General features: G+C 39.8%; 2 pseudogenes; both read left to right on the top strand.

Moving 5' to 3' along the window:
* Positions 1-10045, top strand: part of LOC149012272 (putative pectate lyase P59 pseudogene) — a 42047-nt pseudogene extending 32002 nt beyond the window's left edge.
* Positions 10046-24785: 14740 nt separating this feature from the next.
* Positions 24786-26070, top strand: LOC149012271 (putative pectate lyase 7 pseudogene; annotated as a pseudogene).
* Positions 26071-26451: the final 381 nt, after the last annotated feature.

The following is a 26451-nucleotide window of genomic DNA, read 5'->3' as shown; positions in this document are numbered from 1 at the left end:
GTGAAAGAGACAAGAGACATTTCCAGTTAGTGCTACTTTAAGATTTGAGCCAAAAGGGTATTTTCGTAATTTTTTGGTAAATTTCAAATTTGGGGGAAATTTGATTTGAACATACTAGCATGTGCGGAATACTTGGAATTTCATGTCTATGAAGTTTATTTGAAGAAAATCGATCGAAAACTTGGATTAAAGCGAAAAATTCAGCAAGAAGGAAAATTTGGGGATTTTGCAATTTAGGTCAAAATTGGATTTTTTAAAAGTTGAAATTGGTTAAATCAAGTTTTATGGACCTATCAACAATATCATCTTGAGCATGTAGCATTTGATTTCGTGCGAAAATTTCAAGCGGTTTGAGAGAAAATGAAAATTTTCTAAAGATAACGATTTCGGTATGAAAACGTTGCGAGATGAACACCAATATGTTAGAACTTGTTGTCTATGCATGGCATTGTGTTTAAAACCTAGGGAATATGTTTCTAAGTATTCCTAAGCATGATTTCTAGCATTGGATACAAGCAAAGCATGGTTTTGATTGAAATGCAAGCATGAGAAGATGAAAATGGAAGAAAGAATGAGAGATTTACCTTGTTTGTGATGGTTGTGTGTTGTTGTGTTGTTGTTGAAGCACCAAAACACCTCAAGAACACTTGTGAGAACCTTTGGAGACTTTCCCTAGAGCTCTCTCACCTTTGAAAGTAGATAAAATGAAGTTGGAATGTGGAAATGAGGCTTATAATGCGAATTTTCGCATTGTCTCCATTGGTCGACTCATTGGTCGACTGGGTCAGTCGACCAATCACTTGACCAATGGTCACAGAGACCTCTTTTGCTATTGAATTTTTGGAAAATGTGATTTTTGCCTTTTGGATTATTGTTTGATGACTATATGGATATATTTAAGCATGATTTAAGTTTTCAAATCATTTGGACTTGTGGTTTATGTTGAAACTTCGAGATTCGATATTTTGATGTTCTCAGATTTGCAGAATGGTTACTCTGAGAAGTGGGCGTGGTGAATCCAGTGGTCAAGGAGGTGGTGAAATACCTCATGGTGGTGGTGAAATACCTCATGGAGGTGGTGAGATACCTAATGTTGCTCAGGGTACCCATGAGATACCCGGTGCCCCGAATGTTGGAAGTTTCCGAGATATTGCCAATATTATGGGCAATATGATGCAGCAGCAAGCAGCTTAGTTCAACCAGATGTTGGTGGGTTTCATGACTCTGCATAATGAGACTCGAACTGGTGCTAATGTGAATCCTCATGCCGTAGTCCCGAATGCGGGAGGTTTAGGTGGAACTCCTCATACTACTTTGATGGAGAGTTTTATGAAGATGCAAGTACCCACTTTCACTGGAGTTACCAAGGACCTCTTGTTTCCTAACAAGTGGCTTCATGAGTTGGAGAAGGCTTTCCGACATCTGCAATGCTCGGAAGCTCAGAAGATTCTGTTTGCTGAACAGAAGTTGCAACAAGAAGTTGATGCATGGTGGATCTCCACTCGGCCTGTTTTGGAAGGTTTGCATGCAGGAGTTGTAACTTGGGAGTTGTTCAAAGAGGCTTTTTGTATGAATTATTTCCCCGAGGCGGTGAAGGATGCGAAGGAAGCTGAGTTTATGGTTCTCACACAAGGATCTCTGTCTGTGTTGGAGTACCAACAGAAGTTCGAGGAGCTTCATTTCTTTGCTCCAGATTCTCTGAAGGTTGACCTCACCAAAGCGAAGAAGATCTTCAAAGGACTGCGCCCTGCCATTAAAGCTTACCTCACAGTCTAGCCTATAGTGAGCTATGCTCAAGTGGTGCAGAACTCGAAGAAATTGGAAGAAACAGAGAAGGAAAGTGCACGTGTGCAAAAGCCCTGGCAGCCAAGGAAACCTGGTTTGGTGGATCGTAATGATCGGCGTTTTGTGAGACCTACACCCTACCCCACTCCTACCTTTCAGCCTAAGAGTGTAGGTCAGAACTCGGGTTTTCAGCAGCCCGGCCAGTTTAGACAGTATGGCGGAAACCGACCACCAGCGAGTGCAAGTGCTAGGCCTTTTGTTCAGAAGCCCTCTGTTGCAACCACCCCAGTTAGACCCAGCAATCTTGTTTGCTTCTACTGCAAGCAAGCTGGTCATTTCGCTCGTGCCTGTCCGAAGCGGCCTGTCCAACAGCTGCTCCAGTGGTGAAGAGTGCTCCTGCTCCTCCCTCTGGTAGAGTTTTTAGTATTTCCAGTGCTGAGCACGATCCAAGCCATGAAATGATTACAGGTACATTGTTAGTTGCTTCTATTTCTGCATTTGTCTTATTTGATACGGGTGCATCTCATTCGTTCATGTCATCTGCATTCATCAAGAAGACTAACCTAATCCCCGAGAAGTTGTCTAGTTGTTTATTGATTAGTACGCCTCTGGTCTGTTGTGAAACTAGATAAGGGGTTATCTAAATGTCCTGTGTTGATTGGTGAGAAGAACTTGGAAGCCAATTTTGTAATTCTTGATATGAAGGACTTCGATGTTATTTTGGGAATTGATTGGTTAACAGCCCACAAAGCTGTGTTTCTTTGTTCCTCAAAGAAGATTCAGTTCCATATTTGTGGAAGTCTGGGCTTAGAATTTCATGGTGAAAAGAGAAGGGTTTGTAAGAAGGTGCTGTCTGCACTGATGCAAGTCTATGCCCTAGTGGATGATGCTTCAACTGAAGGCAAGGGTAAAGTGGAGAAAAGAGTCAATGAAGTCAGGGTTGTCTGCGACTTTGTTGATGTCTTCCCTGATGATCTATCGGGAGTGCCTCCAGACGGGGATGTCGAGTTTTCTATTGATCTTGTCCCTGGTGCCGCTCCGGTATCTAAAGCTCCGTATAGGATGGCTCCTACTGAGTTGAAAGAGTTGCAAAATCAGTTGAATGAGCTTATTGATAGAGGTTTCATACAACCTAGTGTATCACCTTGGGGAGCTCCGGTCTTGTTTGTCAAGAAGAAAGACGGTAGTATGCGCTTGTGCATCGACTACCGTGAGTTGAATAAGCTAACTATCAAGAATAGATACCCGCTGCCCAGAATAGATGATCTCTTCGATCAGTTGAAGGGTGCAGTTGTGTTCTCAAAGATTGACTTAAGATCCGGATATCACCAATTGAAAGTGAAGTCTAGTGATATCTTCAAGACAGCTTTCCGAACACGATATGGTCACTACGAGTTTAGAGTCATGCCCTTCGGATTGACCAATGCTCCTGCGGTGTTCATGGACCTCATGAACCGAGTATTTCACGATGTGCTTGATAAATTTGTGATTGTATTCATCGACGACATCTTGATCTATTCGAAGAGCGAAGAAGAGCATGCGAGCCATCTAAGTATCACTTTGCAAAGGTTGCGAGAAAAGAAGTTGTACGCTAAGTTTAGCAAGTGTGATTTCTGGCTTAAGAGAGTAGTATTCCTTGGCCATGTGGTTTCAGCCGAAGGTATTCGTGTCGATCCTGAAAAAGTTCAAGCTGTGGCTGATTGGGAAAGACCAAAGTCGGTAACGGAAATAAGAAGTTTTCTTGGATTGGCGGGTTACTACAGAAGGTTTATTGAGAACTTTTCTCGGTTGGCTGCTCCTATGACTAAGTTGACCAGGAAAGAAGAAAAGTTTGTTTGGTCCGACGCCTTTGTGAGAAGAATTTCCAAGAGTTGAAAGATAGATTGACAAGTGCCTCGGTCTTGACTATACCGATAGTTCCGGTGGTATGACAGTTTATACCGATCGTCAAAGATTGGATTGGGTTGCGTCTTGATGCAACATGGCAAGGTCGTAGCCTATGCTTCTTGGCAATTGAAAGATTATGAGCGGAATTACCCCACTCACGATCTTGAACTTGCCGCTGTTGTCTTTGCTTTGAAGATTTGGAGACATTACCTCTACGGTGAGAAGATTGCCATTTTCATGGATCATAAGAGTTTGAAATACTTCTTTACCCAAAAGGAGTTGAACATGAGACAAAGGAGATGGTTGGAACTAGTCTCCAATTATGATTGTGATATTCGGTATCACCTTGGGAAAGCAAACGTTGTTGCTTGATGCTCTTAGTAGGAAGAACCAGGAAGAAGACTTTGGATTTGAATGCTTTGAGTTTACCATTGTGGTCTTCTATTGAGAGTTTTGATTTGGAAATTGTCCCTGAAAATTCTGATTTTATTCTTTCGCCATGACGGCAAGATCTGGTCTTAGAGATAAGATTGTTGCTCTCAGAAGTTCGATCAAGAGCTTTTGATCAAAGTTGAGAAGATTTCTTCGAATCTGAGTCGGACCACGACTTTGGTATATCCATGGATGGTGCTTTGTTGTTTAGAGGAAGACTGTGTGTGCCTGCAAACGATGAAATTAAGAAAGAAATATTGAAGGAAGCACACCAGTCAGTCTTTACTATACACCCGGGAAGCACCAAGATGTACAAGGACTTGAAGGAACATTTTTGGTGGATTGGTCTCGAAGGCTGATGTTGATGATTTTGTTGCCAAGTGTGAGACTTGCCAACGTGTGAAAGCCGTTCGACAACCCCCATCTGGATTACTTCAACCTCTTCCTATTCCTAGTTGGAAGTGGGAGGATATCTCCATGGACTTTGTGACTAGCTTGCCTCGGACAAGTAAAGGCAATGACACTTGTGTGGGTGATTGTTGATAGGTTAACCAAATCAGCCCACTTCATTCCTATGAAGATCACTCATACCTCGGATAAGCTAGCAAGGCTTTATGTGGATAATGTGGTTCGTCTGCATGGTGTGCCATTGAGTATTGTTTCGGATCGTGATCCTAGGTTCACCTCAAGGTTTTGGAATAGTTTGCGAGAAGGCCTTGGGAACCCAATTGAACTTGAGTACAGCTCATCATCCACGGTCGATGGACAATCTTAGCGGACAATTCGGACATTAGAAGACATGCTCGGATCTTGTGTGGTGGATATGGGTGGTAATTGGGATGAACACCTAGCTTTGGTTGAGTTTGCCTATAACAACGGTTATAAAGCAACAATAGGCATGGCTCCATTCAAGGCTTTGTATGGCAGTACTTGTAGGACACCTTTGTCTTGGGTCGAGACAATTGAAAGAAAAGTCTTAGGTCCTGAAATGATTGAAGCTACGAGTGCTATGGTAGATGTGATAAGAGAAAGGATTAAGTCGCTTGATCAGGACAGAAATCTTATCTTTGATAAGAGAAGGACCGATTTGGAATTTCAAGTTGGAGAGAAAGTCTTTCTGAAGGTTTCACCAATGAAGGGTGTGATGAGATTCAATGTTAAGGGAAAGCTTAGCCCTCGTTTCATTGGACCTTTCGAGATTTTGGAAAAGGTTGGACCTGTTGCGTATCGATTAGCATTACCTCCGCCACTTGCTTGGTGTTCACAATGTGTTTCATATTTCGATGCTCCGAAAATACATAGAGAATCCGGAACACATTTTGCAGCAAGCACCTGAAGAACTTAGTGCTGATTTGACCTACGATGAAGAACCGGCCGAAATCTTGGATAGGAAGGACAAGCAGCTGCGGAATCGCACCATCCCTTTGGTGAAGATTCGGTGGAAGAACCATACCCCTGAAGAAGCTTCTTGGGAGAAGGAAGAAGACATGAAGGAGAAGTTTCCTTACCTCTTTGGAAGCACAGGTACGCTTTCAATTTCGAGGATGAAATTTCTTTAAGGGGGGGAGAATGTAAAACCCAGCCCTAACCTTGACCTGGAAACCTTGTTATTTGTAGGTCCAATGACCCGAAGTAAAGTAAGAAGTCAGCTTTGGGCCATCCCAGTGGAGGACTTGGTGTCTGGCTTTGAATCCATGAGAGTTGATGATGAAGTTCTATTTTTGGAAACTGAATCTTGATGAAGATCGGATTTGTTGATGGACTTGGAGTGCTCTCTATCTTGGTTTGAAGGCATTTCTACCTATTAGGTAAGTCACTTGACATGTGTGCAAAACCCCTTTAGGATTGGATTTGATCTGGGTCTTCAATTCCCTGTTTTGGAATTGCTGTCAGCATTGGTCGACTGATCTTGACCAATGAGTGCTGTCTTTGCAATTTGGTTTTTCTTGCTCTATTTAAGTCCAATCTCGAGTCTACTTTGTATTTGCTGCCTCCAAACTCTTTGGAACGAACCAAAGACCTCTGCAAGTCATCTCCCTTGCATCCTTGGTGATTTTCTTGACGGATCTTCGTCGAAACTCTTCCTTTTCATCAAATGGTATGTCTACACTCTCTTCTTCTCCTCTATCTCTTATTTTCTTTCCTTTTTGAGTTGAGACAGTAGAGGAGATGCTACATTCTCTGTTGCAAACGTCACTGGACTTGTCTCTCATGATTATCCTAAGGATTAAAGGCTAGAACAATGATCTTAACCATGATCATTGCAAGCTTTTGAAGGAATCATGATCAAACCATGTTCTAATCTTTGTTAAACTTCTGATTTGAATTCTTATCTCCTTGGATCTTCTATATTGATCATGTTAGTAGTTAATTGCTGTGTTTTCTTTTCATGATCCATGATCTATCAATCTCTAGTTGTTCTCTTCTACCATACTATGTGTTCTTCATGAATCATGATAGTTACATATATGGTAGGTTTTGTTTCCTTATTTAGATTTATGCTTTTAAGCCTATTTCCTTGAAGATCTAAGTATGCTTTTCATGATACCTTTACCTGAAGCAATGATCCATCCTCCTATTGTTCTTGTCTTTGATTTCTATTTTGAATTCATCAAGATCCATGGTTGATCTAATTATGGTAACTTTTTGTTTCCTAATTTGGATCTTGATGTCTTGTTTGGATTAGTGTTTTGAGGTCCCCTATATGTTAGAATACTACTGATGTAGTTTACCCCTTGATTAGTACCCTTTTGAACCACCAAATTCGGATTTCGTATCTTAAAACTCTGTTTTTAGGCTAATGTCTGCATTGGTCGACTGAATGGTCGACTGGACCAGTCGACCAATCCACTCGACCAATGAGTACAGCAACTCCAGAATTGGTCTGTGTTGGATGTTTTGGTATCTTTCCTGTTAGGGATCTTTCCTAATATGTTGTATGCACTTGTTTAGGACCTTCTTCTCAAGTTTGCCAAGATCTTACATGATTTCTTAGAATTCCTTTGCGAGTTATAAAAGGTAAGGATGGTTATTTCCTTAATTACATAGATAGCATGAATCTAGTTTCTATATTTGAATATCATAGATATGATTCCTAAATTAGATTCTTACAATGATATACTACTGTTGCATAACTTTGATTACAGTAGCATTATTTATTCATGTTGAATTGATTCATGTATGATTTACTTACCGATTATATACAAGTGATTGTATTTATTGATTTCTTTCCATATATGAAGTTACCATATATGTGATGATATGAATTGATGCATGTGTATGCTTAAGTATGGTTTGGAAAGGAGAGGTGTCCTTTTGACACTTCTGTCCTTGGACTACTACGGGAATATTATGGGATGTTTCCAGAGATGCCCCCTGGACACCTTCCTAAACTGTTGGATGACATATCTAGGATTGTTTAGTAGTGTTTGGCTAGGATGTCCTGTGTATGTCAGACCCTAATCGGAGGGGTATTGAGACCGAACGACCCGTGGTAGCAATGGGGATTCATGGGCGCTCAAGACCGGTAACCAACCCATGAGAGGACAGGAATCACATTGTGGGGGCCATTTATTGGTAGGGTTGCATATGGTTAGACTTGGGCTCACGGGCGCTTAAGACCGGTAACCAACCCGTGAGAGGACGTGAGAGCTTCCCGTTTACCATATGTGGATGATCAATAGGGTTGATGAGTCCGTAGTCAGGGACTATGAGGACTCTAGTGTGAAGGATACCGGAAAGGATCGTCAAGGACGAGGAATGTACGTATCTGGATCTGACTTGATGTAACTAAGTAGAAGACTTGCATTTGGCTAGGTTTTACCCTGACATGCGCCGGTACTTAGACCAATGGTGATGTGAGAGAGTGGTGACTTAACCCCCAGCCATGGAATGTCCCGAGGGATGCCGGACCCATTACCAACCGATGATGAGTGAATGAGACCTTCCAAAAGAAGTACGGTGCTATGACTTAAAGCATGTCTGCCAATAGAGACCAGCATACATAGAGTTAGATTCATTCATTCATTGCTCGTCTCATATCATATTGCATTTATGTTTGTTCTGAAATCCTGCCATTTATGTTATTATGGATTTAACTGCCTTACCGAGTTTCTTTGAAACTCATTCCTTTATTGTACAATGTTTGTTAGACTATTCTGCAGGTACTGAATACTATCACGGTCCCTATGAAGAAGCGCAAGGCGAAGAGGCATATCTCCAGGAAGGTGATTGCGGTTACCACAATTACACTGAAGATCCCGCGAGTGGTTATGCTCCGTACGATGCTTAGTCCGACCATTGAGTGGAAGCGTCCTTGTGCCATTTATGAGATTTACACTTATAAGGATGTTGTCTATAAAGTGGAGAACAATTTAGTTACCCATTGTACTTGCTACTGGGATTAGATTCTGTCTAGTTTATTCTCTTTTAGAGCTACTTTTCCGCTGGTTGTAGAGTGGGATTTTGCCTCACTTTACTTATCTGTTTTGACACTCTTATTATATCTAGTATTCTGATTTATATATGATTCATGCTTTCCTTATTGAATCTATGGTTTATCTTCCGCACTTTTATTATGATTGTTCATGATTATGTTATTGTTTATGTGGGAGGTTGATTACTCGATACCTGATCGTCGGGCTGTGGATCACACTCTCGGGTATGCCAGATAGGGTACCGGCTGGGAGGATGTGACATGGATAATGTATAAATTGAGCTATTTTACGTTGAGAAATGGATAACTCCTGTACTTACGATAGATTTGGCTGGATAATTGAATGATGCAGGACAAGACAACGGAGGCTGGGGGAGACTGGAGGAGCATGCCAGGCGACGAACCCAATAGATGCGTGCTGGAGGTGCAAGGCTAACTAGGCCGATGATGGAAAGGCATACGCCAACTGCGCTTTGGGCTTCGGCAAGAAGGCTACTGGTGGCAAGGACGGCAAGATTTATGCCGTCACTAACCCCTCCGACAATGACACGGTCAACCCAAAGAATGGCACCCTCCGCCATGCCATCATTCAGAAGGAATCACTATGGATAATCTTCGAGAAAGACATGAACATCGTACTCAAGGGTGAGCTTATTATCGCCCCTGACAAGACTATCGATGGCCGTGGTGCCAATGTCCACATTACCAAAGGCGCTGGTTTTACCCTCTAGTCCATCCGCAATGTCATCATCACCAACCTCCATATGCATGACATCGTTTCAACTCCAGGTGGTATGATTCGAGCTTCTGTCGACCACTACGGAAAACGCACCGTCAGGGACGGTGATGCCATCAACATTTTAGCTCCTCTGACATCTGGATCGACCACGTGACCATGTCCAAAGCTGCAGATGGCCTAATCGATGCTGTTGAGGGTTCCACTGCCATCACCATCTCGAACATCGACTTCAGTAATCATGACCACGTACGTATAACTAGTCAAATTGCTATAAGTCTCCTGCTAAAACTGATTTCTCTAACTATAACTAAGTTATTTTATAAAAGGATTGACTACGTAAAAAATAAGAGTACTTCGACCTTCCAAGTCGACCCACTGACTGTTGCTTCCTTATTGGTGAACAATCGTGTTGACAGGTGATGTTGTTAAATGCAAACACCTCTGCTAACAATAAGATGAAGGTTACGATAGCCTATAACCATTTTGGGAAAGGATTAACACAGAGGTTGCCCAAAGTCCTAAATGGATTTGCTTACGTGGTGAACAATGACTACACGGAATGGGGGATGTATGCAATTGGGGGTAGCTTAAATCCATCCTTCCTCAGCCAGGGCAACCGTTTTGTCGCTGGAAGCTCATCGAGAACCAAGGAGGTTACCAAGAGGGCTGTAGCGCCAGAAAGCGAGTGGAAGAATTGGGCGTGGGTATCGCAGGGTGATGTGATGGAGAATGGTGCCTTCTTTGTTGAATCGGGTTCCCCGGCCTGAGAAGAAGGCCCTCCTCACTGGAGACCTTATTAGCCCAAAGGACGGCAGCATTGTCAGCAGCCTCACTCAGTCTGCTGGTGCACTCAATTGTAAGGTAGGCAGCCCTTGGTGTGCTGTTTCTCACTCTTTTAATTAATGTAACTTCAAGCACTGTACGTTATTCTTCATGGGCTGATTCTTCTGTAAGTTCAAGCGCTGCGTGTTGGTCTTCATGGAATGAATAAAAACAGTAACTCTTGATTTTCCAAAATAATGAATAGAAGTACTGACAAAAAGGGATCTTCCATTACTTCAATACTAGCTAGAACAAGACCAAAAGGCCAACAAAAACGGCTGCATGTTGTAAATTCAGATATGCTCTTAGTAAACTATCTGCTTGTGTCTAAAAATGCTAAGCAAATGCACGCGTCACAATTAGGTAGTAAATAGTAAGTAGGGTATCAATCCCACGGAGAATTTTTTTTGTAAATCTCAGTGTAAAGGGAAGATTAAGTTAAACAAGATTGACAAAATTACTTTGTGATTAATGAACTAAAGAGATGAAGGACAGAAGAATTAAACTAGAGGTCCTAAATTGGAGAGCACACGATGGAAAGAACTATAATAAGTGGTATAAATGTTGGAAGTCAATTTTCCCTCCCTTGAATTTGGGTTGTGAATGCTACAACAAAGCTGCAACACAAGGCATATCAAAGAACCTAGAACAAAATTACACATGGGTATCTTCCAGTCCAAAAACGCATTGACATCCTAATTCAAAATCATCATATTCCTATGGAGAATTTAACTGAGGATGCGAATCACGCTTGATGAGTTCCAATAGTGGTTACGTGAGGTAGGCGAATATTCCTACCCTACCCATTGATTAGCTAAACCCACATAAGGATCATGCTAGTTTACGTTTTTCAACATTGGTCTAGCTCCAATTAACTAAAACCGAAATATGCCCAAAGCCCTTCTATCTTCTGTTGTTCACTTGTTCTTCACATCTTCTCGTCTCTTAGCGCAGGAATCACCGAAACTGCTGCCTGGAATAGAAACCTTTGCCTTAACACTACCTATTTCTCCTCTTTTTATTCGTTTAAAATCTCAGTGAAGAGCGAAGATGTGAAGTTGGAACCACCACCTAAAACTTACACAAAATTTCCTTACACATGCACTTAATCACCCAATACACCTTTCTAGGATACCCGAAAAGAAACCACTTGAAATTGCGACTTCTGCAGCACCTCCGTAGGATGAAAGACAATATCTTACTATTTTTCTGATGTAAAGGATCCACCTAAGTGGCAATCACAGAGCATACTATAAGTAGATACTCACGCCCTAAACCAAACAAATAGACCCCTAAGGAATTTTCCTTTTATGATGTGGAAGATTAGAGTATGCTGCAACCACAGAGCATACTTCAGAAAAACCTCGCTCTGATACCATTGTCGGGTTATGAAGGACCCACTGAATAGAACAATCAGCAAATAAGAGAAAAGAAGAACAGAAGAATATATGGGCAAGAGAGAAAACTCTACTATAAATAAAGAAATATCATAGAGGAAAGATATTTGGGATGCTTAAAGAAGGAGGAGGCTTACTTTTATAGCCTCCTCCTCTCAACATATTCCCACATCAGTCGATGTGGAACTAATTACAATACGAATTAATCGAAGTTTGGTGGGAATTCTCTAAGATTTATGAGAACCAACCACATGGTTGAGTAATTGCATCGGTTTTGTAAAGTTACATTATCGTCAAGGTTAAATTAACCCAATTTACATCATCAAATGTCATTATCAAATTATTTATTTTTTTATGTACGGTTACATAAAGGGAACATATGATAGGGCAGGTTTACAATAAATTAATTTATTGTGCTTTTTGCAAAGGCAGTTACATAAAGAGAAGAGAATTGATTGAGATTCATGATTTTTGTCTTTTGCCAAATCATATTACAATTTACAACCACCTTTAAGCAACCGGGTGGAAGAATCTTTCGTCCACTGTTATTTTGTTGGGTTTACCATACAGGAAATTACTTCCCATGTGTTATTTTTGTTTTGTCAAGAGCTTGAAGCAAGCAGAATCCACCATCACCAAATGGAATCCAGATGATGAAAAATTTAAGGAAATTGTTCTCAAGTCACCATGTTCGGATGCCATCTCATCTGCAATATGTCCCATGTGTTGCCCCTCATAAGTCACGGCTCAACCAAAATCTCGACAGCGAAGCCGAGAAGTGAGCCAAAAAAAAATAAATGCAGGATTACCGGCGTCGCTGTCGAGATCGCTGCAACAACACAAAAGAGACAATGCAGCTTCATAAGGATTTCTTTTCGGAGCTAAAGAAGCGGTTGAAATTGAGGGGAATCGATGAACCAGAGAAAGATTTGGAAACATTGAAGCAGATCCTTGTAGCTCTGCAACTCAAAGGCCTTCTGCACTCTAAAAGAATGATGGACCGGATCGGCCACCAGAGTGTCCTTAACAGTCGGTGATTATATGGTCATGATAAGGCCTTCTCGCTCGCCTTTTTCAATCAACTGTGTGAAAAGAATGAGAGTCCACCGGAATCTAAATTTAATTGGTGAGGCCTTGTCGCCACAGGAAATAACGAACGGCCTGAAATCAATAGAAATATACAGAAAACAAGAAACTCAAGATCCTTTGACTCGAGCGACAACGGAGTGAAAAGTCCAAGTTCTCTTGCCGAGCGAAGGCTACTAAGCATTCGGACGTAGGGGAAAGGAGATGATTTTGTGGAGCAGAGAAGAAGCTCTCCTGTGCATTCTTCGAAGTTTATTACTAGGAAGGTTGAAACCGTTCCCATGACGACGATTTCGTCAATGGCGGTTTTGATGACTGTTTGATTAGAACAAAGGATTGGCCAAAGTCCGTCACGTTCAATTTAAAATGAAAAACCGTGAGGGTGAAGATTTCTATGATCCTAAGGAATCCATGAGTTTCTACAGCAAAAATGATGCGGAGGACAACAGTAGTAGGGTAGAGCGTTCGCTCAAGTCGACTACTGCAATGGTGAACATAAGAGATTAGAAGTGGAGAAAATATTAGTGTTGTGCTTGACACGTCTACCAATTCAAAAGTGGAGAAGCAACAACAATGCAATTTAATGGAGTTCAGATTATTAGTGGGATCGTGATTCAAGTTGATTCACATTCAGGTTTTCCAAGATCAACGTCCACAATTATAATGACAGTAGAGAAAAAAATAAAAGCTCACGTCGTATTGGATTGCTTATCGTGAGCACACAACAGACGATTTTTCAGATCGAAATCCTCCATTGTTTCTCTTATACACACAAAATTACGATTCAAAAAATCAATTCGCAGGTGAAAGAGATGAACAAAAAGACTTGAAGTTCTCTAAGATGCAGAATGTCATCTGTAGGAGATATTTTCTTCCTCAAGGCTCCTATATCTTGATTCATACACTACTTTGGTTCCTCAGGGCTCTTTCTGGTGGCAATTACGGTAAACTAAATTTGATTCTGTCCACTTTCTCAATTTAACAAATTTAGAATTTTATTCTACCTGTCATTCATGGCCTTTTTTGGTATCTATATTTACCATGCATATCATATATATGTTCAATTTCCTCTTCAATTCCATCGACTGTATATGAATGGGAATTAGAAGACAGACATGGGCTGATTGAGATTAATATTCCAATGCTACACATTTATTTAAACATATTTGTCATGAGACTATTCAGATATATTTTCTGAACCCATCATCACATTTATAATGTTGTTCAAGAATCATTTTTGACTATGATGCTTTCATCATACTCATTGATGCATGATCGGGATTATTCGCCATGTACAACCTAGAATTGGATGTGGAATATCAAGCAATATTACTCTTTAAGTTAGCTAGCACTGGAATTCAGCATTAATAATATATTTAGCTTCAACAACAAAAGTCTTATATACAATATTTTAAAAGCCTTTGAGCTCGTGGATAGCAAAATATCATCAAAATTACAAGTATGGGAGCTTGAGATATAATCGACCATACATGATCAAGAGAAAGGAGTTCTACATACAAGCAAAAGTTCTCTGCTGGATGAAGCATAACAACTCAGAAAAGATTTGACCTATCATCGGGGGAGTAAAGAGAGATAAACATCTCACATCTTGATCTCCTTGTAAGCAAAATATAGAAGTATCCATGCTCGACGAAAGAGGTCTAGATGAACAAATCTAAAAGACTACTATACTAGAAACCTATGAGTCGACCACAATCATTCTACTTGACCAATATTGGAAGGACGCTGCACGACCAAATCAATAACTATACTCGACCAGCATTGGGAAGAAAAAGACCTAAGTTCCTTAGGCATAAAAAGGTGTAAGACCTAAGGGCTTCCAGAAAAGGTGTAAGACTTAAGGGCTTCCAAAAATGGTGTAAGACCTAAGGGAATCTAGAAAAGGTGTAAGACCTAAAGGCTTCTAGAAAAATTGTAAGACCTAAGGGCTTCCAGAAAAGGTGTAAAACCTAAGATACTCTAGGCTTCCGAAAATAAAAAAGGTGTAAGACCTAAGGGCTTCTAGAAAAGGTGTAAGACCTAAGATAATTTAGGCTTCCAAAAATAAAATAGGTGTAAGACCTATGGTCTTCCAGAAATGGTGTAAGACCTAAGGGCTTCCAGAAATGGTGTAAGACCTAAGATACTTTAGGCTTCCGAAAATAAAAAAGGTGTAAGACCTAAGGGCTTCCAGAAAAGGTGTAAGACATAAGGGCTTCGAGAAAAGTGATAAGACCTAAGGGCTTCCAGAAAAGGTGTAAGACCTAAGGGCTTCTAGAAAAGGTATAAGACCTAAGGGCTTCCAGAAAATGTGTAAGACCTAAGGGCTTCCAAAAAAGGTGAAAGACCTAATTCTCTTAGATAGAAAGACCTAAGTCTCTTTGGCAAGAAAAAGACCTAAAATTCCCTAGGCATGAAAACTTCAAAGATTTTTCATCATACCCCAAGTTATCATGCCTCGGGGGTAGTGGGTTATGACCGACCAATGGTTGACGAACGCTTACTTGGACACATGACCGAACAAACCGTACTGAACAACATGGCTTGAATGAAAAACATAATTAATAACGAACACTGAAAATTACTTCACGTGTTCGGTATCAACAAAGAATTGTGCACTGCCGACCACAAATTCCATCCCATTCAAATTCACTTGTGATGAACAAGCACAACGTATGGCAGAACAGCCACCTACCGGGCAACATACTAGCAATCGTATGGAAGGATGCCACGAATGACCGATACACATTACTTCAGTATACCGAACAAGAATACTTCGACATATGAGATAATGCATAAAGGAGAGATTACCAAACAAAGATATTTGTTTACTTCAATTCACATCGTGTTCAGGGAACAACCAAACACAAAGATTTATTTACTTCAATTCACATCGTGTACGGGGAAGAACCGAACACAAAGATCTATTTACTTCAAATTCACATTGTGTTTGGGGAATAACCGAACACATAGATCTATTTACTTCAACTAAACGTCATGTTCAGGGAATAACCAAACACAAGGTGTAAGACCTAAGGGCTTCCAGAAAAAGGTGTAACACCTAAGATACATTAGGCTTGCAGAAAAGATGTAAGACCTAGGGGCTTCCAGAAAAGGTGTAAGACCTAAGGGCTTCCAAAAAAGGTGTAAGACCTAAGATACTTTAGGCTTCTGGAAATAAAAAAGGTATAAGACCTAAATTTAGGCTTACGACAACATAGTGTTCAAATACATCTATAACGAGCAACGTAGTAAGCAAATACGTCAAGAGCACCGTAGTGTGCAAATACGTTACGAGCACCGTAATGTCCAAATAAATCACGAACACCGTAGTGTGTAATACGACAAGTTACCATGCTCGGAGTAAGTAGTCAAACATATATCTACATATACCGGGCAGGTAACCATGGCAATTGGCAAAATCTTTAATCAAAGAAGAGGATGATCAATGATAATTCAATAGCCAAAGAGACAATGAAGAAGACTAAAGGATTTACGAAAGGATTAGCATAATGCTTGGCCAATGTAGGGTCAACCAAACAACTTCGAATGAAAGCTCAATCATGTAAGTTGCTTTGCATTCAATGGAAACCCCTCCTACTCGACAATCAAACAACAATGAATGGAGGCTAACTAACATAAGTTGGAATCCTTTACCCTTGTAGGTGGAGAACTGTACTCTCTTAACATCCTTCCACCACACATTTAGGTGAGGGACCCACCTTTGAGTGTTAACAAGTAAACTAGAGCTGGGTCCCCCACCTAATTAAACATGTGGTTGAGAAGTATGTGGTAGGCACAATTAAGGTAGGGGGTAATTATACATGCGCAATTGAGCATAAAGGTAGCGAATAATTATATATAAGCATAAAGGCATTATTGGTTACTGTAGGGAAAGTAGGTAGATAAAATGTAATATGGATTACTACAAACTAAAAAGGGTAGATAAGAGGCAATATGGGTTGTAGACCAAATAGGTAAATAAAAAAGTAGTATGGGTTACTGTGAACCAAGTGTGTAGGTAGGTAAAAGGTAGTATGAGTTACTATGGACCAAGTAGGTAGTTCAAAGACAATATGAGTTACTGCGGACCATGTAGGTAGGTAAGAAGATAGTATATGTTAAGTTGGACCAAGTAGGTAGGTGTTGCTATAAATACCATCTTAGGAGGACAAAGATCATCACAATTATTATTCTTCAATAAATCTTGAGTAGATATAGAATAAGTGTCATTTTTGCCTCTCATTGTAGCACTACATGTGGACTAGATAAAATAATAACAAAAAACAACATGCGATCAGATTCCAATAATTACCAATGCAAGTATCACAATAGAAGTAATGGCTGCAAAAGTTCCAATAGTCAAAATATTAGATTTACAAGTTGATGTAACTGGAGTCCCCCAAATAAAATGGTTTACATGAAATGCCAATGAAATTTCTGAAAAAATTGACAACAAGAAGGGATCCATCATGCAATTCAAAATAAGCCTAATGGCAATTGTATAAATTCTGACCCTAAAGAGTCCATGCAAAATAAACTCAATGGCAATTTTGTAAATTCAGACCATAAAGAGGGATCCACCTTGCAAAAAAAGTCTAATAGCAACTCTGTAATTTTTTTTTTTAAATAAAGAATAGCCAAAATAAAAAGGAAGCTAAATAAATAGAGGCAATTAGCATGACTTAAGAGTTGACAAATTCATGAGAAATATACTAAATAAGGAAAGAAAGAGAATTAATGCTTGAAAGACAGATAACAGGAGGAACACTAATAATGGAAAAAGAGGCCGTATGGAGGAGTAATAATAGGAAAACAAATTTGGAAGTAATTATAAATAAGGAAATCCAATAACATGAAAGCTAGAATATCATGGGGCATGTGAGAATACAGAATAAAGGAAGAAAATTTATAAGAATTGCGTGAAAAGGAAGCTAAAATCAAGTAAAGCAGGTAACATTATTGTTGTTAAACTTCAATCAGGAAAGTAAGCAAACCACAAAACGAATATCAAAGCAAAAAATTATGGAGGAGAATATCATGTCTAGCATGCCTTAGGGTCAACCATGACAACAATAATAAATAGATGTGGAGGGATAGATGAGTAAACCAAACAAGGACCTTAAATAGCCTAGTAGCTAGGTTAACAAAACTAGCAAGGAAGGAATAAGCTTCAAATAACTAAAGTAGATTTAGTCAGAGTAATAACACTTGAGCAGAATTCAATGTGAAACAGGACCCTCAATAGTGGAGTCTTGATCCATAAAAGAGCATACTTGTTGACAAATAACAGAACATGCTTCAAGGTCCTCCCTCAAGTAGCAGAACTCAATGTAACTATAAGTCTTGAAGCAGTAGTAAATTTCAGATTCTAGTTTCGTAGGCATAGTACATACCCAGACTTGAAGCCATTAATAGTGTCACACCCCACCTGCCGGTATCGGTCCCGCCTGACAACCTGTGGATGTGATCCATCACAGGATCCACGGTTTTATCATCAATAATAATAAATGCAAGTAATAATAATCATAAGTAAGACCAAGTTCGAATAATTAATTGAAAAAGATTACAGGAGTCCAAATACTCCAAAGAAAATGAATTAATGAAATAATTAAAGTAATTAAGTTCCAAAATTCATCGAGTTCAGCGGAAGCAATTATTAATCTAAAACAATTATATTCTAGTAATTTGTTCTTGGGCTATAGCCTTCGCTTCAGATATAGCAATATAGGACTTCTCCAACTTTGCTCCAAAGACTTCTCAAAATGCCAAGTGATTTGTCTCCTTCTACCGTCAATGGGTTCTATAAGCGCATTCCATGCGTCCGCAGGAGGCTTCATTACATACATCTTCGTCTCCCACTGACGTCCACTTAGGGGTGTAAATGGATAACTGAAATCCACTTCCGAATTCGCATCCGCATCCGTTTAGAGATATTCGAATCCGTCCGATTACTAATAGGATGCAGATATGGTATACCCCCTTTTTTACCGATTTTATTATCCGTTCGATAAAATTATCTGATTAAGTTACTTATTTAGATTTTTTTTTCTTATTTTTATAAAAAATTTACCTGTGATATGTGTATTTTTCTACATTTTTTACCAAAATAGCTACCAAAGATGCTAAATACTTAAATTTCAAACCTAATCCTCACAAATAAAATAGTAAAGATGTAAACAGCTAGTCAAAAACTTGTATTCAATCTGTATTTATGCCCACTTAGAAGAATATACTTAAGAAAATAACTATCTGATTATCATCCGAATCCAACAAAATTTGTCCGAAAACCGATAGGATATTTTTCGAATCCGTCCGAATATAGTAGGATGCAAATTTGGTATTAACACTATTCGATCCGAATCCGATCCGTTTACACACCTAGTACCACATTCTCTTCACAGGAGTTGCTCCAGTCATAAGGAACCTCTCCTGATTCGGTAAACCCATCTCGTATAATATAATGTAACATACAAAGAAAATGAATGAGTTCTGACGAACTCAGTAAGGAAAACACATCTCACATACATATCAACAACATATCAAAGTAAGCATATATGTAATGAATGCTATGCAAATATATGAAAGTTGGTAGAATCTAACTATGCAAGTCTGTATATTGGTGACATGCTTTAAGATATAACACCAGCCCTTCTCTGGGTAGGTCTAGTTGTCACATCCACTCAGCTGGTACCCTATCTGGAATACCCGGAGGAGTGATCCAGAGCCCCAAAGATCAAGTTTAGGAACGATCATATCCACTTAGCACAATAACATAATCAAAAGCAAGAAAAAATCATTGTATTCAAGTAATTTATTAATAAAAGTTAAGAAAGGATCTTAGAACGATCTTATAAGATATCAGAAATGATACCAATCAAGTGTAGAGTGAGGCGGAAAATCACTCCACAGACAAGCGGAAGGTAGATCAAAAGCAAAAGGAGATTACAACCGCTTCCCAACATGAAAGGGGAACAAACAACTAAGGTCTCAACGAATCTAATAAAGATAAAAAAAGAGAATGAGACGATGTCTCATCGCTGACACTCAAGTGCAAGAGTCGAACTACTCTTGATAAGCTTCAGTCTCGTACTGGTAGTCTTCACCGCCGTAGATACCGTTGCCAATACTTTGGGTACTGTAAGAGTCATCAACTTGGTCTTTATAGTATTGACCATCATAATCAATAGTAGTAGTATTACCTGCAAGTAAGTCTAACAATAGATGTTGCAAAAAGGAGTGACTTCAAAAGAACTCAGCAAGGCAGTTCAATCCGTAATAACATAATAACACATGATAGTAATTCAACGTATTAGACGATCAGAGAAGAAAGCATTCAACCTATTAGACGATCGGTTTCGACGGATCATTGTCAAAGTCAGATCTCAATTGCTGATATTCTTGAAATTAATCAAGATGATGCCTCTGAACTGGAGGATAACCAGGTTCAGATGGATGTTGGATCATTAAAACCACTCGGTGAACACAGAAAGTCTAGCAATAAAAGCAGGGCTTAGCATTGTCTTATGACTCCCATTACCATGAAGAGATCATTTTCAACTGGGAGATTGTTCTTCACAAGACATGGAAGAGGGAGGAATACAATGATTCCTCTGTGAAATATTTCAAGACAGTATAGTGAAATAGTAGGGTTGTTTGAATTGCTGAACTCTTAAGCAATAAAAGGAGAGATTAGATCAATATGGTTTGTGTTGGAATTCTCTTCATAAGCATTGAACAGAGAACCCATTAAGTTCTCAGAAACTTGTAATTTTCTTGGTTTCTTTGTAAACTTGCTGACCCAGATTGGGTTTTGGGTGCAGTGGCTTTAGTGAATTTCCCCCCTTCTCTTCTCTTCGCTATTTTTCTTCTGATAGTGCTTCTTCTTCATTAATGATTCCTTTATAAGCACTATAGTACCTTAATGAGACAGTACTAAACCTAATCATTTACGTAATTATATTTGTAATCATTAATGGGCCTTTCAATTAAGAAAAAAAAACCACACATTATGTGTCAAGTTGTATAAAACTGGCATACACTCTGTTCTTATGTGTTTTTGAGAGAGAGAGAGAGAGAGAGAGAGAGAGAGAGAATATTATACAATGGGCCACTAAGATTCTGTCGCTCATCTCTTAATACAATAATTTTTTTATAAACCATATGAGAAGTTCATTAAACAAGGAAGAAAGTTCATGAGCTAATCTTATGGCCTTTCCTCTCCCCCCCTGTTTTTTGGAAGGTTTGCCCAAGTGGATCCAAGCAAGGAACTGTACTTGTGTTATTCCTTAGGCTGAATATGAGCATCAATGTAACTTGTTCAAATTCTCCTTGATCAGATGATTTGGTTTTAGCAAAGCCACCATGGTAGTTGTGAGGAAGTGAGGAATTGGAAATTAGATGCTCAGGTGAGTTTGTGCTCCGTTGGTAGAGGCTTTGTTATTTTTTAGCTTGGTTATGAGAAAGACATGTTTGAGGCATGGAGATCGGCGAAATCTCGCCGAGGCGAACCGGCGAACTTAGGCGAGATTTCTTACCGTAAAAAACGGAATAAACACAACTCAAATCATAGGTTTGGGTACTTTTATTCTCCCAATAAAGTAAGAAATTAGCTCATATTAAAGATTAAATACAGATAAATAAATGCAGCCATTAAAAGAGTTTAGCAAGAATATAAAAAGTAGGAAATATAAAACCAAATAGAGAACTAGGATAATGCTTCCACAATGCTCCAGCTCCCTATCTGCAATAGCTCATCCTCTTGCACGAGCTTTCTTTTCTCCATGTCTGGTTCTCTCTTTTTCTTTTAGTGGCTCCTCCGCCTCTTTAGTTCCCCCAAATTTTCCCAAAGTGATAGTGTAAAAATGGATTGTAGGATTAGAACCTTCTTTTATGAGATCAATGGCTAAGATCCTTCACATAGTGACAAGAGGAATATCTAATCAGTTAGCCCTTTTTAGTGATTTCATTAGATAATGCCACGTGTCCAATCTGGGAAAATCATGCTACCATAATGCTACAACATCCCTACAGCAAATTAAGAAGACTTGTTCTTTGTTACTGTTCTATGTCTCATGTCATTTCTTCATCCATTATAGTCCTTTTCTTATAATGCCAAAAAAAAGAGGACTGACCAATTCCATCCATTAGTTGAAGGGAAATTTATGCAAAAATTATATAAAAGACCTTACTAGATTTAAAACTTTAAGATTCACTGAACAACAATTTTATTTAGTACTAACATTAAAACAAAGAGAAATCACTCTTAAACTGAGCTATCTCAAATGTAAAATCACTAAATTAACTCTAGAAATTAAACAAGCACTAAAATCTAAATAAAACACTTAAAATGCTTCCCCGTTCATAAAGAAATTATAATAGAAGTGTAGTGAGTAGTAGTGAAAACATAAAATCAAAATATGACTCCTGATGCATCCAAAATCAGCTCAGCCCTTAGATCTCCTCGTGATGACTTGCAAAACGAAAGCGTCAGATGTGGCCCGACCGCGGGGGTTGGGAGTCCACCTCCGAAGGCTAAGCCAATTGATGAACTTAATCACAAACGGCTCTGCTAGAAGCACAGAGCTAAGGAATAAAGAATTGGGAAAGGTGATCTAGATCGTAAGCCGCTGATAGTTTACGTCTATCAGTATGTATCTGAATCTGAGTCTGAGTCTCAAATTGTGTGTTTTTCAAATCTCCCTCACCTCGTATGGCAGTGCGGTTTATATAGAGTGTACCTTCTAATCTCCTTCGTTGGATGCACTTGAGCCTTCTTCGGGTAGTCGTTGGATCTTAACAGTTAGATCCGTTGAGCAATAGACTTCTACTAGTTTGGACTAGTAGAGGACTCCTGAGATAACCTTTAGGTTATGTGATGATTATCCCTTCGATAATGATTATCCGCAGCCATCAATTCGAGTCTTCCATCATTAGGGTAATTAACCTAATCCATAAGTTGGATTAGGGCGTGCTTGTAGCTGAATAAGTTTTCTTCCTCAGCAAGCCATCTTCTGGATCCGGTTCGCACAGGAGCGAGTTGGTTCCCTCCGTCTCGACCGGGGTCGAGGGTCGAACCAGGTATGAACCCGGTCTGATCATAATTTCTCCATATCAACTCCATATCTTCTTCATTTCTTCTTCCCAGCTTTAGATGCATCTCCAGCCTCAGTCTTCTTAACACCACAAATATTCTTGGACCCATTCTTTCTTTCCTTCATTTGCTTTCTGGACTTCTCCACCTTGATATCAAGGTTGTTCCTGATAAGCCCATACTTGGGCTCGTACTTTTTGGCATTATCTACAGAGTCGTAGATGAAACCGAAACCAATAGGCTTGCACTGAATTCGCATATTGGTAGTCACAGGGATAATTTCTTTCTGTTGATGTATTAAAATCCGTTTGTCTAAGATTTCTTTCTGTAGATGATTGTTGTGGAAAAGTTTGTCTCCCTACTTCAATACATTGTTTTCTTGGTAAAAGTCCTAAACTATTAGGAGAAGACCACTCGAAACTATATTACAACAGAAGCAACTCAACCAACTTATGTTTTAAAAGCTAGAAGCGAGACCGGGAGCAATCCCTAGCTTGAAAATGAGGATCCAATCTGGGTTGACCCGAACCCATTCTGATTTCTAAATGACTGCAAGCGACAGCGTTGTTGAATGCTAAGCTTGTTAACCTCAAACATATAAAAGATCAATTCCCATATCATGTTGTCAGTTTCAATTAAATTCAAGGTTTAACTTGGTGGTACAACCAATTTATATTACATGAATTATTGGCAATTATTTGAGAAACAAGGTTCTCTTTGGTTGCTAACAATTGGTCCTTAGATTCAAGAAGTTTTTATGGTCGTAAATGTATAATATAGTTTTTGATTTCTCCTGACTATAGGTATTTCAAGGAGGAGAGGATTAAATATATTTGCATGGCCCCATGCAATTAGGAGCTAATGGAGGCATGCATAACTGCATAAGCATGAAGGGCTGGAATTTTTGACTCCGTATGGAATGAAGCCCTGATTCTAGCTACCAATGGATCTAAGGGAGAAAAACTGAAGAAGGCCATGCAATCACCTGTGCTCTTTGTATAAATTAGGAAACTACTCCAAGAAACTTGATCCTTAGATTCGAGGGGTTCTTATGGTTGTAAATATATAATATAGTTTTTGATGTGCTCCTGACTATACGTATTTCAAGGAAGAGAGAAATTTATTGTATTTGCATGCCCCTGTGCAAGCGGGACCTAATGGAGGCATGTATAAGCATGAAGGGCTAGAATTTTTTACTTCGGATGGAATGAGATCCTGATTCTAGATGCAAATGGGTCTAAAGGAGAAGAAGGTCCTGCAATCACCTGTTTCTCTTTGTATAAATTTGGAAACTGCTCCTTGAAATGAGACACTGTGCTTGCATGATAACCCACTCTCTTAATTTAGGTAAAACGATATCATGAGGCTTTTTGGGGGAGAAATAATGATATAATAAGGCAGTGAAACATATGGTGGTAGAGAGTTTTAATCCTTCAATCTGACCAAAACAGAGAATGGAGATAGGAAAAGAAAACACAAATCACGGGAGGAAATTAACTGTTATATGCGAAGTGCACGGAAGGCCTCACTTTCTCAACCCATATGGTACTTCCCCATATTTGGTCTCTCAATTGCAATATATATAGAGATGATGATGCTTTGGAGAAACTCAGGTGGCTTTCAATCTGTTTGTTTTGGGCCCAAGGTCTTGTATTTTATTTCTGACCCATTTCACCTGAGTGGTGGGTACAAAAACTAAATAAAATAAAATAAAAAAAAACCCATTTCACCAGAGTGGAGGGTTAAGAAAAAGGGGGGGACAAGAGTAAAAGAAAATGGGATTAGCTACAACAAGCAGCTTGTTGGTCTTCTTGTTTTTATTCAACTATGCAGTGAAGGCCGATATAGTCAACTTTGATGCAGTGTGGCGACAATGAGCCAAGGCGGCCGCAAAGCACAGCAGTGACAGCTTTGAGCCAAATCCTGCGACAGTTGCTGCTCAGCTCAACTCACATGTGCACATGTAGGTCCCGAATTTGAATCTTCTGAAAATTCTCCTTGCTCGCAAATTATATTTAAAAAACACATTCCATGGATAATGTATAAATTGAGCTATTTTACGTTGAGAAATGGATAACTCTTGTACTTACGATAGATTTGGCTGGATGAATGAATGATGCGGGACAAGACAACGGAGGGCTGGGGAGACCTGGAGGAGCATGCCGGGCGACGAACCCAATAGATGCGTCTTTGGAGGTGCAAGGCTAAGCGGGCCGATGATCGAAAGGCATACGCCAACTGCGCTTTGGGCTTCGGCAAGAAGGCTGCTGGTGGCAAGGACGGCAAGATCTATGCCGTCACTGACCCCTCCGACAATGACATGGTCAACCCAAAGAATGGCACCCTCCGCCATGCCGTCATTCAGAAGGAACCACTATGGATAATCTTCGAGAAAGACATGAACATCGTACTCAAGGGTGAGCTTATTATCGCCCCTGACAAGACTATCGATGGTCGTGGTGCCAATGTCCACATTACCAAAGGCGCTGGTTTTACCCTTCAGTCCATCCGCAATGTCATCATCACCAACCTCCATATGCATGACATCGTTTCAACTCCAGGTGGTATGATTCGCGCTTCTGTCGACCACTACGGAAAACGCACCGTCAGCGACGGTGATGCCATCAACATCTTTAGCTCCTCTGACATCTGGATGCCATCACCACGTGACCATGTCCAAAGCTGCAGATGGCCTAATCGATGCTGTCGAGGGTTCCACTGCCATCACCATCTCGAATATCGACTTCAGTAATCATGACCACGTACGTATAACTGGTCAATTTGCTATAAGTCTCCTGCTAAAACTGATTTCTCTAAATTTAACTAACTTATTTTATAAAATGATTGACTACGTAAAAAATAAGAGTACTTCGACCTTCCAAGTCGACCCACTGATTGTTGCTTCCTTATTGGTGAACAATCGTGTTGACAGGTGATGTTGTTAAATGCAAACACCTCTGCTAACAATAAGATGAAGGTTACGATAGCATATAACCATTTTGGGAAAGGATTAACACAGAGGTTTCCCAAAGTCCTAAATGGATTTGCTCACGTGGTGAACAATGACTACACGGAATGGGGGATGTATGCCATTGGGGGCAGCTTAAACCCATCCTTCCTCAGCCAGGGCAACCGTTTTGTCGCTGGAAGCTCATCGAGAACCAAGGAGGTTACCAAGAGGGCACTAGCGCCAGAAAGCGAGTGGAAGAATTGGGCGTGGGTATCGCAGGGTGATGTGATGGAGAATGGTGCCTTCTTTGTTGAATCAGGTTCCCCAGCACAGAAGAAGGCCCTCCTCACTGGAGACCTTATTAGCCCAAAGGACGGCAAGCATCGTCGCAGCCTCACTCAGTCTGCTGGTGCACTCAATTGTAAGGTCGGCAGCCCTTGCTGAGCTGTTTCTCACTCTTTTAATTAATGTAACTTCAAGCACTGTACGTTATTCTTCATGGGCTGATTCTTCTGTAAGTTCAGGCGCTGCGTGTTGGTCTTCATGGAATGAATAAAAACAGTAACTCTTGATTTTCCAAAACAATGAATAGAAGTACTAACAAAAAGAGATCTTCCATTACTTCAATACTAGCCAGAACAAGACCAAAAGGCCAACAAAAACGGCTGCATGTTGTAAATTCAGATATGCTCATAGTAAACTATTTGCTTGTGTCTAAAAATGCTATGCAAATGCACGCGTCACAATTAGGTAGTAAATAGTAAGTAGGGTATCAATCCCACAGAGAATTTGTTTTGTAAATCTCAATATAAAAGGAAGATTAAG

Source organism: Hakea prostrata, chromosome 6, assembly GCF_041222555.1.
Source record: "Hakea prostrata isolate BN-2017 chromosome 6, UWA_Hpros_2, whole genome shotgun sequence".
Lineage (NCBI taxonomy): Eukaryota > Viridiplantae > Streptophyta > Magnoliopsida > Proteales > Proteaceae > Hakea > Hakea prostrata.
The sequence above is the reverse complement of the archived record's forward strand: the minus strand, read 5'-3'. Positions and strand labels throughout refer to the sequence as shown.